The sequence below is a fragment of the Micropterus dolomieu genome, linkage group LG13 (assembly GCF_021292245.1).
Source record: "Micropterus dolomieu isolate WLL.071019.BEF.003 ecotype Adirondacks linkage group LG13, ASM2129224v1, whole genome shotgun sequence".
Lineage (NCBI taxonomy): Eukaryota > Metazoa > Chordata > Actinopteri > Centrarchiformes > Centrarchidae > Micropterus > Micropterus dolomieu.
In genome coordinates, this window is record NC_060162.1 from 18809998 (window position 1) to 18823708 (window position 13711).

Here is a 13711-nt window from a genome sequence, read left to right on the forward strand (position 1 = left end):
GAATTCCACATTACGTGGACGTCAGTATCAGGTTGACGTTGTGACATATACTGTATTTATGTATAAAAAAAATTATACTTACAAGAATGTAATGGTAAACCATGGTGTGACCATTATTAGTCCTAACATTGATAGTAATGTGGTGTTATTCAGAACAGTGTTCAAGTTGCAATACTAGAATGGTTCATTTCCCTTGGGCTTTTTAAATCTTGGCTTCTACAATGTCCTGTGGGAGGAATCATTTTTCACCAATCACATGCTGAGTGTTGTGCCGAGAACTAATCCCAGTCCAATTTATTCCATTTAGGTCAGGGAAGCAAGTAAAGAGAGCACTCTTAAATCTTCTGTCTGCATTTAGAAACGAATAAACTAATTAAAGGGCCGCAGAGGCTGTGGCCAGAAATTAGTGCACCAAACAGCCTCCCATAACCTCGTTTCTCGCAGGCTTATCGATTCCTCATGTCCTTTATGAGTTTTGTTCCATTTTATTACCCCCAAATAGCCAACACAAAAGAAAGAATGATCGAGAGAGTAAAAAGAAAGTCATAAAACCCTAATGTAAAACAGGCATGTGCATTTGCCTGTTTTTTCTGCTCTCTGGCAGGGTAATTTGCCTGTGACACAGTCATAAAAAAATTATTCTTAATATGGTGGACAATAAAGCATCGAGATGAGAAACTTGTGGTTTATCAAACATATCTCCATATTGCTATTCTTGATTTCATGGAAGCTATCTTTGGGTAGATTGTAGATTTCTTTCACATGATGGTTTTGAATTCTCCCTCTTGTCTAGAGATGTTTGCAGGGTTGTAAGCATGGTAGGGGGAAAATAAACAACAGGGTCTGATATAGCTGCTTTTTCACTTTAATCTGCAAGTATCTGCACTGCAACAGCATTCCCAGCCCATTTCTAATCTTAGAGTAGTACTGAGGCTTTGCCTTTGATTGTGCAATTCTTTATGGAGGTGTTCTGTATGTGTGCATGGGTGTGGGAAAATTAGTGTTGCTATTCCCATTGGAAAAATGGAGGAGACTGGGCAGGTGATTGAGATGAAAGAGGTAATACAGAGACTGAAGCCAAAAAGTTTTTGATATAACTTTGAAGTCAGAGGGAATGATGATACAGTAAACCTAGGTCATATAGGGAGGGAATGGAGGGAATACATGTGAAATGACAAGAGGACATCTGCTTCCTAGGTCATTGACACAAACAGAGTTTGAGCAAAAAGCACACAAGGGAAAGACAAATTAGTTTTTGCTCTCTGCAACCATATGCAATCTCCAAAGACCTTTAGTAAATAATGGTCCAACTGTTTCCGAACTGCAAGCTAGCTATATGACCAGCACATCCTTTATGGAGTATTTTGACAAGATAACAATTGCGCAAAGTTTCAAAAGCTGCCGTTTACAATGACACGTAGATATTTTCCGATCTGATGACATAATGCAAAGCTCAGTGGAAATAGGTGTGAACCCAGAAGTACGGCAGCAAGATAAAAGTAAAAGTTCAAGTTTTTTGTCAGGGACAGGGAAAAGTGAAAACCAGGCAGGCAGAGAACAACAGGAAAGCTTATCAAAAAAGGGTTAGGTTGGGAAGGCTGGGAAGTCCAGCTGGCAGGCAGGGGGTTGCTTTAATGGTTCTCAATCTATGCTTGTATTCTATGAGATAAACCTTACCTCAATCAAGACAAAAAACAAGCTTTAGAGAAAATGAAAAAAAAACAAGAACAAATATTTGAAGATTTTCAACGTTACGTATATTAAATATGTCACATATGTAATATATGTTATATATCTTACCAATCTTAACTCATACTCTCCACTTAATGCACTGCTCTCACGCCCAGTGCAGACAGTTTGATTGATTTTTGTGGAAGCATAGTGTTGCAGCAGCCACTCTGCGTAAGGTCCGTCTTCAGTGTAGCCACAGCGATACTGTTATCATGACAATGACTAACCTAGTTGACATGCAACATGGATGAATAAAGTTTTAGGAAACTATGATAATATAGTATGAGTCTAGAAGTATTTTGAAGTGTATGAAACAGTCAATGAAGCAACATTTTATACAGCTTTATTCCATGAAATGATTGGCAATGCTTATTACAGTCCTACGACAGCCACAGATACCGGATTTCTTTTCCTTTTTGATCTAGCATTTGATCTAGTGATTGCTGTTGGGATGCAAAGATAATATGCTTCTGAAATAAATTGCTAGAAACTAAAACCTACCTATCCTTTAAGAATACTCATTTCATGTACTGTACATTGCTGACTTTGCTGACCGGCGCACCACAGTGTCACACTGTCCTGCAATTATGCACAGCGGCTTAGATTATTGTACATTACTATATTTATTCCATCTACTCTAGCGCAAAACTGTGATCTGAAAGTCCCTGCAATGATGGATTTTATGATTCTGAAGGCTTAATTTCTCTGTCCCTGCACTCTCCTGAACACTGCTCATTTAAGTCAATCTAGTCAATTGCTTTTTTATGTCAGAACCCCAGGGGAACCTTCTTATGACAATCATTATCCTAAATAGAAATTCTATGGCTCATTTTCTTTCTTTCCTTTTGTCCTGAACAATGTTCTTTTTCTCTTTTTCCTCTCTTTTCTCTTAATGCTGGTCAGTGATGTATTTGTGTGCTCTGCACAGCTCAGATGAAATGTGTTTAAACAAAATGAGTAATTCAATAGTATTTATGTTTGCAAATGTAGCAATCTAAGCCTGTCGCCTCATGGCAAACAAATGAACCATACAGTGGCTTTTCACCTGGAACCACAGGACGAGCATCACCATCAGTCCCACCTATATAAAAAACTGGAGGTCACCTTTAGACAATAGATAACAAACATAAAAGAGGAGCGAAATGCTAATCAAAATTTTACTCCTGAGCTTTGGCAGCAGACTGCACACACTAAACTCATCATGAGTTGTCCAATAATCCAAACACCAGTGTATCAGTCCAGCACTTCAAACAAGTACATACATAAATCATTTAAAGGTATTACCGGACTACAGTGACTAGATGGTAAGAGGGAGAAACTGGGGCAAACAAGAAGTCTGGTTGTTTTAAATAACACAACTATGGTAGAGGATAATACTCATGTACTGCACTGAACAATACAGCAGACAACGTACGAGGTACATTGAATCATCATATTACAACAGTGTATTATTCAGTTTGTAGTTTCCTTCTGGTACAAAGCAGACAATATATGCACAAACCGAAATAAACTATGTAGTGTACCTATGTGGGCTACTGTTAATAAAATTATGAATATTAATATTTGGAAATATTAATTCATAGACTCTTGTTTTCGTGGCACCATTTAAAGATTTGCTGTCCGCCCAAAGCTTTAGGAACCTTGAGTATAGTTTAATAATTGCACAAATCTCTGGTAATTCGTTAATTAATGATTCAAATATTCAAAATCGGTGACTTAATCAGTCAGTCTCAAATCTGAGGGCGAATCCTCTGTACAGGGACCGAGGACGCTAAACAGTACACACACACACAAATCACTATAATCAAATTTATTGACTAACTAAAGGGAATACAACAGTGTGAGAAAATATGGGAATATTACAGGAATAACAGTCAAACATGAAAACAAACCAGAATGTAATGAACAGAATATGCAGTAAGACCAAAATCAGGATAATAGGCTCAATGGAATTTCAGTTTGGTATTGTGGAGGGAGAATAATGTTAAGGGAATAAGGGAACGAATGATTGTAGGTTATGTTGCAAATTGAGTTTAAATAAACTAGGGGTTTCTTAACTAAGGATTAGGACCAACTACAGGACACCAACCAGTCACAGAATGTAGTTTGTTTAAGCCTTACTTTTGTCGTTTTCCCCCTCTGGCCAAGGCTCGCAGTCGGCTGGCTTGTTCTATGGTCAGAACTCCGGTTGCTTGGTATGCTACCCAGGTCCTCGTGCAAGTTTTAACTGATGGATTGTCCGGAGTCCCTGACTGACTGGAGGTTGTGGGAAAGACGCTCACAGTAACGGGCGGTCCGCCCTGGCTTGGCGCTCTAAGTTCGGTTGGTGTCGCTACAGCTCAGTGGAACGCACTCCAACTCTGTCGTTGGAGCAGCGGCTTAGTTCAACCCGAGATGAGGACTGAAATAACTTTCTGGGTCGAAAGTTGCGTAAAACGGTCGGATAACTTAAAACAACAAAATCAAATAAGACATACATTCACCGTAGGTTCTCGAGGCCCAGGGAATATAAGCTAGTTAACATTGCTGAGTTTAAACAAAAGTCTCTTTTTAGGACGTTGTGGCATCATTTTGGAGTTGGATTTTACTGGGCATTTTACTGCCTTTTGGGTCTTGAAGTTTAAAATTTTAGTTGGAAGAAGTATATTTGTACGTGTTTTTCAATTAATCTCTTCCTCACAATATCAACATTTGAAAACTACTTAATTCTAAACATTTATATAAAGGCAAGCAAAACAAGATCAAACACCAGAGGGTTAATTGTTTCTTAATTGTTATAATACTTAATAGTAGGCGTAACACAACTTAACTACAAATTTCCAGTATAAAATTGATGGTTACATGTTTTAACTCAGGAGACAAAATATATGTCAGCATTTACACAAAGAATCCGTTATATAGTGACATTGGCCCTCATTTATGAAAAGTGCGTACACCAAATTTCAATCGTACACCTGGCGTACACCCAAAACCACGGTGACTTTGAGATTTTTCAATATGGACGTTGGCGTACAGCACACTCAAATCCTACGCCAGCTCAGGAGGTGGTGTACATGTACGCAAGTTTTGAGTTAGTGCGGAAATGTGCAGAAAAACAATTCCTAACACCACAAAACGCACTGACAAACTAAAAGATATGATATATTATGACCAACTGTAAAAAATAACAACATAGTAATTATAAACTTAAGTGCAACATGGACTTCAATGTTTAATTTGTGTGACCAAAGCATTTGATTTGTAGGCATATGTATTCCTTCATTTGTAGTTTATTAGGGTTGCTTTTATTTCAGTGTATATCCAAACAAAAATAGGCTGTGACACAAATAAAAGTTAAACTGACTATATTATTGCCTAAAAACAGAAAAATGCACGCTGCAGATTCACGGAACCAGCCACAAGTCAGCACCCAAATGCGCGTGTTTTGCTTTTCTTGACATTTTGAAGAGAATAATAAAATGTTTCTAAAGCAACACGAGATTGGTTTGTCTATGTTTTTCTTGCTCAGCGTTTGACTATTATCTTGCATTAAACAAAATGTAAGCATCATCCCTTGATGTCACAATAGTAGGAACTGTAGCCGCTTCAACGCAAAAACTATAACTGCACTTAAACAGAATGATGGATGACAGTTAGGATAAAGCCTCAGCTACACCCAGTGGAGCCTATGCGCTTTGTCTGACGTTTCAGGGTTAGGCCCGGCAGGTGCACACGGACTGGGTTCAGTAATGAAAGGCTTTCAATGAACAAAAAATAATTCAGACTGACAAAATAATAAAAATGACATTCTTCTTCTTTTAAATAATAATAATAATAATAATAATAATAATAACAACATTCTTCTTCTAAATAACAATAAGCCTCATTAAGAATAAAAATCATCATAATAAGAATAATATTACAAATTGTCATGCAATTATTAATGTGAATGAATGGTACTCCACATCACATCATCATCACTAGTGTACACCCCAATACGTATGATGTGATACTAAATTAAATGCTAATTGTTTCAAAACACCTGCTGTAAAATAATGAATTGTGATAGGTTATTTGCTCATCCAAACAGCTATTTAAACTGGATTTTCACTCAATGATGGGTGACCTAGCGCTTTTAGAAGACGCATATGTGCCCTTGAGAAGGGAAAGAGTATTTCACGATAGGCGAGATCTTCTGAATGAATCAGATGAATGGCTGATGAGCAGATTCCGTCTTCCAAGCCATCTTCTCCTGGAGCTGTGCAATAACCTGGAGCCCTATCTCCAACATGAGGCCCGGCGATCAAGGGCATTACTATGACTATAACTATGGACTTATGTGTGCGTTTTTTATTGGTCTATCAAATTTAAGTTTTTACTTACCATGAATGTTGTCGGTATCTCCCCCACCAATGATACCTTCTAATGATACCCAGTGCCCTGAGATTTGTGATGTGACTGGCTGGCCTGCATTATCATCCAGGCAGAGCGCCTCTTCAACCCCTGTTCTTGTAGGACACAGCCGTGGACAGCTGAGAAAGGGTGAGTTAGCAACAAACCTCCCCAACAACCGAGCAGAACAAAGTTTCACCACTATTGCAGGACCCTGGATCTCCGTCTGATGCAGGAAAAAGCTAACGACTAAGCCTCAAACTCTGATTGTGGGTGACGCTGCTGTAAACGATGTAAGAAGCATGTGCAGTGAGAAGACCAAAATACTCTGTTTTCCGAAGGATACAGTGTCTGACTTGGCAGAAAGAATCCTGCTGTCCTGCTGCTTTCCTACTGTGAAAAATATCATACTGCACATCGGGACCAATGATGTTGTGAAGCAACAGTCTGAAGTGTTGAAAGAGGACTTTAATAATCTGTTGATCACAGTCAGCTCTTTGAATGCTGAGGTGTTTATCAGAGGTCCTATACCGCCAATCCGAAGAGGAGCTGAGAGATACTGCAGATTGATGGCTTTGAATGGCATGTATTGTCGATTCAGTGCATTTCATCGAAACCTTTTACTTTCTGTGGGACGGCAGACATCTTTTTAAGGCAGCTGGACTTTGCCTTAACAAGTCAGGAGTAAAGGTGTTTTACTTTCTGCGTCACTCATCTGTTCCCTCTGCCAAGGACAAGAGACAAGAGGAATCAAAACAAGAAGAAGACATAACACAACACACCAGAAACCTTGAAGGAGAGCCACCCCAACCCCCACTGGAAGAGAGCTCTGATCACGGGAGACATCTGAGCCAAGAGGAAGAGTCTCCACCTCGCTTCTGGAAGCGTCCGGAACACGTGTGTGTTCAGGGGGTGTTTCATACGGACGGGTACCTTTAGAGTAAAATCCTTGACGCATTGAGATGAGAACGTGTTGGTTATTCTAATGACGAGCGTTTTCAATTTATCAAGGTATTGCATACACCTGGATTTCAAAGGCACGCTCAGCTTCATAAATCACGTGGTGAGACGAGTGTAAGCATAATCTTACGCCAACATATACGCCCATTTCTACGCAAGAATGATAAATGATGTTGTGGTGGCATCCTGGCTGACAGTGAGTGTCCTGTTTTCTTTCTCCTTTTTATCATTTATTCTGCCTTTTCCTTGGTTTTCTGTTCCCTGCCTGCCTCCCTGTGTTTTCTCCCCTGTGTGTGCTGTCTCTCCCTCTGCTCCTGAGCCCAGCCAACAACCCGCACCTGCATCTCATCAGCCACCTCGTCAGCCTGCCACACCTGCCAGTAATCAACCTCATCCCTGCCTGTATTTCTACCCCGGTTCTCCACACCATCCTCGCTTGATCATCATTGCTTCATACCTGGTGTCACCTGTGCGTTCAGGCTCTCATGTTTTTGATTTTTCTCAGTTTCCCTGTGCTTTGTCTGCTTTCCCCCCAGGTTCACTCACCCTTGTCCTCCATTTTGTCAGCTGGGCTCACCCTCCGGTCCTCTCCTCCTCGGACTTCCCTCGCGGCGTCCTCCCAGTCCTTCCTTGCCTCCCCGCTTCCCAGTGTTCCCCGGCTCCCTGGTCCCAGTCCCGTCGGTTTCCCTGTGCCAGTGTCTCCCCGGCATCCACCTCTCCCTCCACTCCAGTCCCTCAACCCCCTTTTCCTTCAATAAACCTCCTATCCTCTGAGCGTTGCATTTGGGTCCTCTCTGTCCCCACACCACACCACCGTAACACATGAGGGCCATTGTGATAGATATTCGATACTTCTTCTTGTCTTAAGAAGAATTCTAAACACTTTTCTGTCCTCTTGGTGGAGCTCTGGTTCTATGAGGACAGTGGATATTCAACTTTTAAACTCAATTCTCGAACTGGGAAACATTATACATAAGAGGAACGTGCGGATGCACGTTTTAACAAGAAATTATATAAGAAAACATTTAGCTAAAGCATTAGTTAAACTAAACGGACAGTGATTAATATGGAATAATAGGGAGAAATTAGGAAACTGATTCTCTAGTTTTCAAACATCATTATAGGATAACATGATAATTACTACTAAAATCTAAGAGGCAAACGCCACTACTAACTTAAAAAGGACTGTTATTTAAACAGAACAAAACACAGTTTATAATGAAACATTCTTTTTAGCTCAAAAAGCATGAATTGTTAGTGTCCCTCCTTTTCACATTCCTGTGGCTTATCACATTCACATCAGCTAGAAAAAGGAGAGAGTGGTGTTTTACGGCTTCAGCCATTCTGTGGGAAAGGAATCAGGGTGAGACGGCTGCAGGGTACTTTTGATGTCGATGGTAATTTGTAGTTGGAAAGGGGTTTCCATGCCCCTTTTGCTGTCCTGCAGAATGTCTTCAGTGACACCTTTACGGCGAGAGTGGTTTGGATAGTTCCTGAATACACAATCCTTAAGCGATGCATGTCTGATTGAGTCTATGCAGGTCCTTACCAACGTGCCAAAGGATGTCTCTAGTTTGTATATCAAAGGCCAACTCCAGGAGAGGAAAAAAAAAACCATTGCCAGAATCTGATCTCACCTCCTCCTTGAGGTGAGAGGCTGGTTGATCCACTACAACTACATTGCATTAACCAGTGCTGAGGAAGAGTCTCATAGCCTGGTGGAAAAGCTGGTCTGTAGTCTGGTGGTGCAACAGCATATATTTCTTTATCTCTTTTTAGATGGCAGCAGGGTGAACAGGCTTTGGCTGGGGTGGTATTGTCCTGTAGGCTCTGCGGAGTCACCTCACCTCACAGATATCACTAATGCTCGGGAGATGGGTATTCATTATCCTCTGAGCAGTGTCAATGACCCACTGCAGAGATCTCTGGTCCTGGACTGTGTGCATCCCATGCCAATTGGTGATTTTTCCAGTCAGGATTTATATTCTTTCTCTGTAAAAGTTGACAAGAATGTGGCATGGGAATTTAGCCTTCTTAAGTTTGCTTTAAGTTTCTGACCACGTCAGATTCTCTGAGATGCTGATTCACAGGAACCTGAAACTGTTCACCTTCTCCACCTCAGCTCCACTGAGGTCCACACGGAGTGTGTGTCTTTGTCTCATTTTTCCCTAAATTCAATAATCATCTCCTTGGTTTTGCTGACGTTGAGCAGTAAGTGGTTTGCTGTACACCACTCAGCAAGATTATTGAGTTCCTTCCGATATGAAATCTCATCGTTGTTTGAAATCCGGCTGATGATGGTGGTGTCCTCCACAAACTTCACAACAGAGTTCTCTCCATGTCGGGGTATGCAGTTGTACAGTGTGAACAGGAAGGAGCTGACCACACAGCCCTCACGGTCTCCGGTGTTGAGCACTAGAGTGGAGGAGGTGTGACTGCCAGTCCATCTGATGTGAATACTGACAGAGGCCGGTCCTCTGGAGGTAGTGTAAACTTTACAGGTGACTCTTTGTTGAGGAGATCAAAGCGATCATAAAAGGTGAGCTATCACTGTCACAAGGTGCTGCGGTAAGCGTATTGACTCATTTCTGTTTCCGGTGTGTGTTGGTAGCGTGTTTTGCTGCTCTTGCTAAATACCAGTTAAATTTGTTAGATTTGTCATTACAGCAGCCAACTGTCCGCTAAACACTTATTCTTACAGTAGTTTTGCCTAAGCACTCAGTTCTTTCCATTATTTTGTGACTGTCATTTAATCTCATAGTTTTCAAAAGTTTTGGTAGCTAACATGGGGTGGTGATGGTGCAGTGGATAAGACGCATGCCTTTGGTGTGTGAGACCCGGGTTTGAATCCACTGTGAGACACCATTGTGTCCCCGAGAAAGACACTTAACCCCTATTGCTCCAGAGGTGTGCGACCTCTGACATATATAGCAATTGTAAGTCGCTTTGGATAAAAGCGTCAGCTAAATGAATAAATGTAAATGTAACGCTACCGTTCTTTAGCTTAGCCATTAGCGACTTTAGCTTAGCAGCTAGGGATAGCTTCTCCTTCTCCCTCTTGCTCTCCTACTTTCTCCTGCTCGGTGTATCAGATGTTCAGTTACTCTTCTGCCTCCTTTAGCGGTAATGGTACATGTAACAAGTGTAGTTTATTTGTAGACATGGAGGCGACCTGAGTTAGCCTGTGATAGCCGTCCCCCGGCATCTCCTGGGCAGCCAGGAAAGGGTGGCTGGCTGACTGTCCAAAGGAGGAATAGTCGTAAGCATTCAAAGCCCACGGGTCACCACCAACCTGTTCATATTTCTAACCGATTTTCCCCACTCAGCGACACATCCGCTGAGAAACCAACTCTGATCATTGGCAGCTCCATTTTGAGAAACGTGAAGTTAGCGAAAAGCCAATGGCCATAGTTAAGTGCATCTGTGGGGCCAGAGCGGGCGACACTGAGTCTTATTTTAAACTGCTGGCTAAGGATAAACGTAAATACAGTAAGATTGTTATTCATGTTGGCGGTAATGACTCCCGGTTACGCCAATTTCTCTGGACCCCTGCCAAATCTGACCAGTGATGTATAGCCGCATGTCGTCATTCCAGCGCTGATTGTCGAGGTGGTGTCCAGCAAACGATGTGGGCTTTGTAGATCATTGGCAGACTTTCTGGGGAAGACCTGGTCTGATTCGGAGAGACGGCGTCCATCCCACTTGGGAAGGAGCAGCTCTCATTTCTAGAAATCTGGCCAAGTTTATTAGTGGACCAAATCCATGACAACCCAGAGTTGAGACCAGGAGGCAGAGTCGCAGTCTAACACACTTCTCTGCTCCTCCATTTCAGGAGTTACTTGTTGAAAACCCCATAGTGACGGTGTCTTCCCCCCGACCATCGAAATTATTTAAATCAAAGGTAAACAGAAGAGGAGCTGTACATAAAAACCTCATAAAAATTAAAACCACAAGAGCAATAGTGCAAACAAATAGGAGAGTTAAATGTGAACTCTTAAACATCAGATCTCTCTCTTCTAAAGGTGTACTAGTGAATGAACTAATATTCCATTGGCTTCTCTCAGAGTGTTCATGAACCGACTCACTGTTTTAACCACACCCTCGAACTTTTGGTATACGGTATTGAAATTGAACATTTAATAGTGTTCCCACAGAATCCCTCTTTATCTGACCACTGTTTGATAACTGTTTGAGTTTGAGTTTGTATTGCTGAACTACACGCCATTGGGCAAAAGGTTCTATACAAGATGTCTGTCTGATAGTGCTGTAGCTAAATTTAAGGATGCGATTCCATCAGCTCTAAATTCATTATCACATCACAAAGTAACGGAGGACTCCTATGCTAATTTCAGTCCCTCCCAAATGGATCATCTTGTTGATAGTGCTGCAGGCTCGCTGCGAATGACACTCGACTCTGTAGCCCCTCTAAAAAGAAAATAATAAAACAAAGACGGTTAGCTCCATGGTATAATACTGAAACTTGCAAATGAAAGCAAATATCGCGGAAACTTGAGAGGAATTGGCGTTCCACCAAACTGGAAAATTTTCGTTTAATTTGGCAAGATAGTCTAGCCAGAGCAGCGTACTACTCATCATTAATAGAGGAAAATAGGAACAACCCCAGGTTTCTTTTCAGCACTGTAGGCAGGCTGACAGAGAGTCACAGCTCTATTGAGCCAGGTATTCCCATAGCTCTCAGTAGTTACGACTTCATGAGCTTCTTTAATGATAAAATTCTAACTATTAGAAACAAAATTCACCAAGACCTGCCCTCAACTGGCACCGACTTATCTCTAAACTCAGGAACCTTAGAAACAGCTGTAGAACCAGATATATGTTTAGACTGCTTTGCTTCCCTCAGTCTTTACCAACTAACTTCAATAATTTCTTCAACTAAACCATCAACCTGCCTCTTACACCCCATCCTGACTAGGTTGCTTAAAAAAGTTTTACCCTTCGTTAGCACTTCTATACTAGATATGATCAATCTATCTTTATCAACAGGCTATGTACTACGCAGTAGCTGTAATTAAACCTCTTCTGAAAAAGCCCAACCTTGATCCGGATGTTTTAGCCAACTATAGACCTATATCTACCCTTCCATTTCTCTCTAAGATCCCGGAGAAAGCAGTTGCTAAACAGCTGTGTGACTTTCTACAGAGCAATAGTTTATTTGAGGATTTTCAGTCAGGATTTAGAGCTCATCATAGCACAGAGACAGCACTGGTGATAATTACTAACGACCTCCTTATTGCATCAGACAAAGGACTTGTCTCTATACTGGTTTTATTAGATCTTAGTGCTGCATTTGATACCATTGACCATCAGATCCTATTGCAGAGACTGGAACATTTCATTGGCATTAAAGGCTCTAAGCTGGTTTAAGTCCTATTTATCAGATCGATTTCAGTTTGTACATGTTAACGATGAGTCCTCCATGCACGCCAAAGTTAGACATGGAGTTCCTCAAGGATCTGTCCTCGGACCAATCCTCTTCACTTTATATATGCTTCCCTTAGGCAATATTATCAGGAATTATTCCATAAACTTTCATTGTTATGCAGATGATACTCAGTTATATCTATCGATCAAGCCAGTTAGCTAAACTTCAAATGTGCCTTCAGGATGTTAAAACCTGGATGACCTGCAATTTTCTCATGTTAAACTCAGATAAAACTGAAGTTATTGTTCTGGGGCCTAAGCACCTCTGTGACGAATTATCTAAAGATATAGTTTCCCTTGATGGCATCGCCTTGGCCTCCAGCACCACTGTGAGGAATCTTGGAGTTATCTTTGATCAGGACATGTCGTTTAAGTCTCACATTAAGCAAATTTCAAGGACCGCCTTTTTTCACCTACGTAATATTGCGAAAATCAGGAATATATAATATAAAATGATGCAGAAAAACTAGTCCATGCATTTGTTACTTCTAGGCTGGATTACTGCAATTCCTTATTATCAGGCTGCTCGAAAAAGTCCATTAAGACTCTTCAGCTGATCCAGAATGCTGCAGCACGTGTTCTGACAGGAACCAGGAAAAGAGATCATATTTCTTCTGTCTTAGCTTCTCTGCATTGGCTTCCAGTAAAATCCAGAATAGAATTTAAAATCATTCTTCTTACCTACAAAGCTCTTAATGGTCAGGCACCATCTTATCTTAAAGAGCTCATAGTACCTTACTACCCCACCAGAGCACTGTGCTTCCAGAATGCAGGGTTACTTGTGGTTCCTAGAGTCTCCAAAAGTAGACTAGGAGCCAGAGCGTTCAGCTATCAAGCTCCTCTCCTGTGGAACCAGGTTCCAGTTTGGGTTCAGGAGGCAGACACCGTCTCGACATTTAAGAGTAGGCTTAAGACTTTCCTCTTTGATAAAGCTTATAGTTAGGGCTGGCTCAGGCGAGTCCTGAACCATCCCTTAGTTATGCTGCTATAGGCCTAGACTGCCGGGGGATTTCCTATGATGCACTGAGCTCCTCTCTCCTCTACTTTCTCTCCCTCTGTATGCAACCTCATCCCATTATTGCATGTTACTAACACAACTTCTCCCCTTTCCGGTAGTCTTGTGCTTTCTCGTCCCTCTCCTCTCTCCTCCTATCACTTCCTGCAGGTGTTTCTGGCTCTAGAGCTGTGGAGTCTGGATCTGTGGCTG

The 13711-nt window shown here is 41.4% G+C and overlaps 1 pseudogene; it reads left to right on the forward strand.

Moving 5' to 3' along the window:
* The first annotated feature begins 12565 nt into the window (after positions 1–12565).
* On the forward strand, positions 12566–13447 carry LOC123981635 (annotated as a pseudogene).
* The last annotated feature ends 264 nt before the right edge of the window (positions 13448–13711 follow it).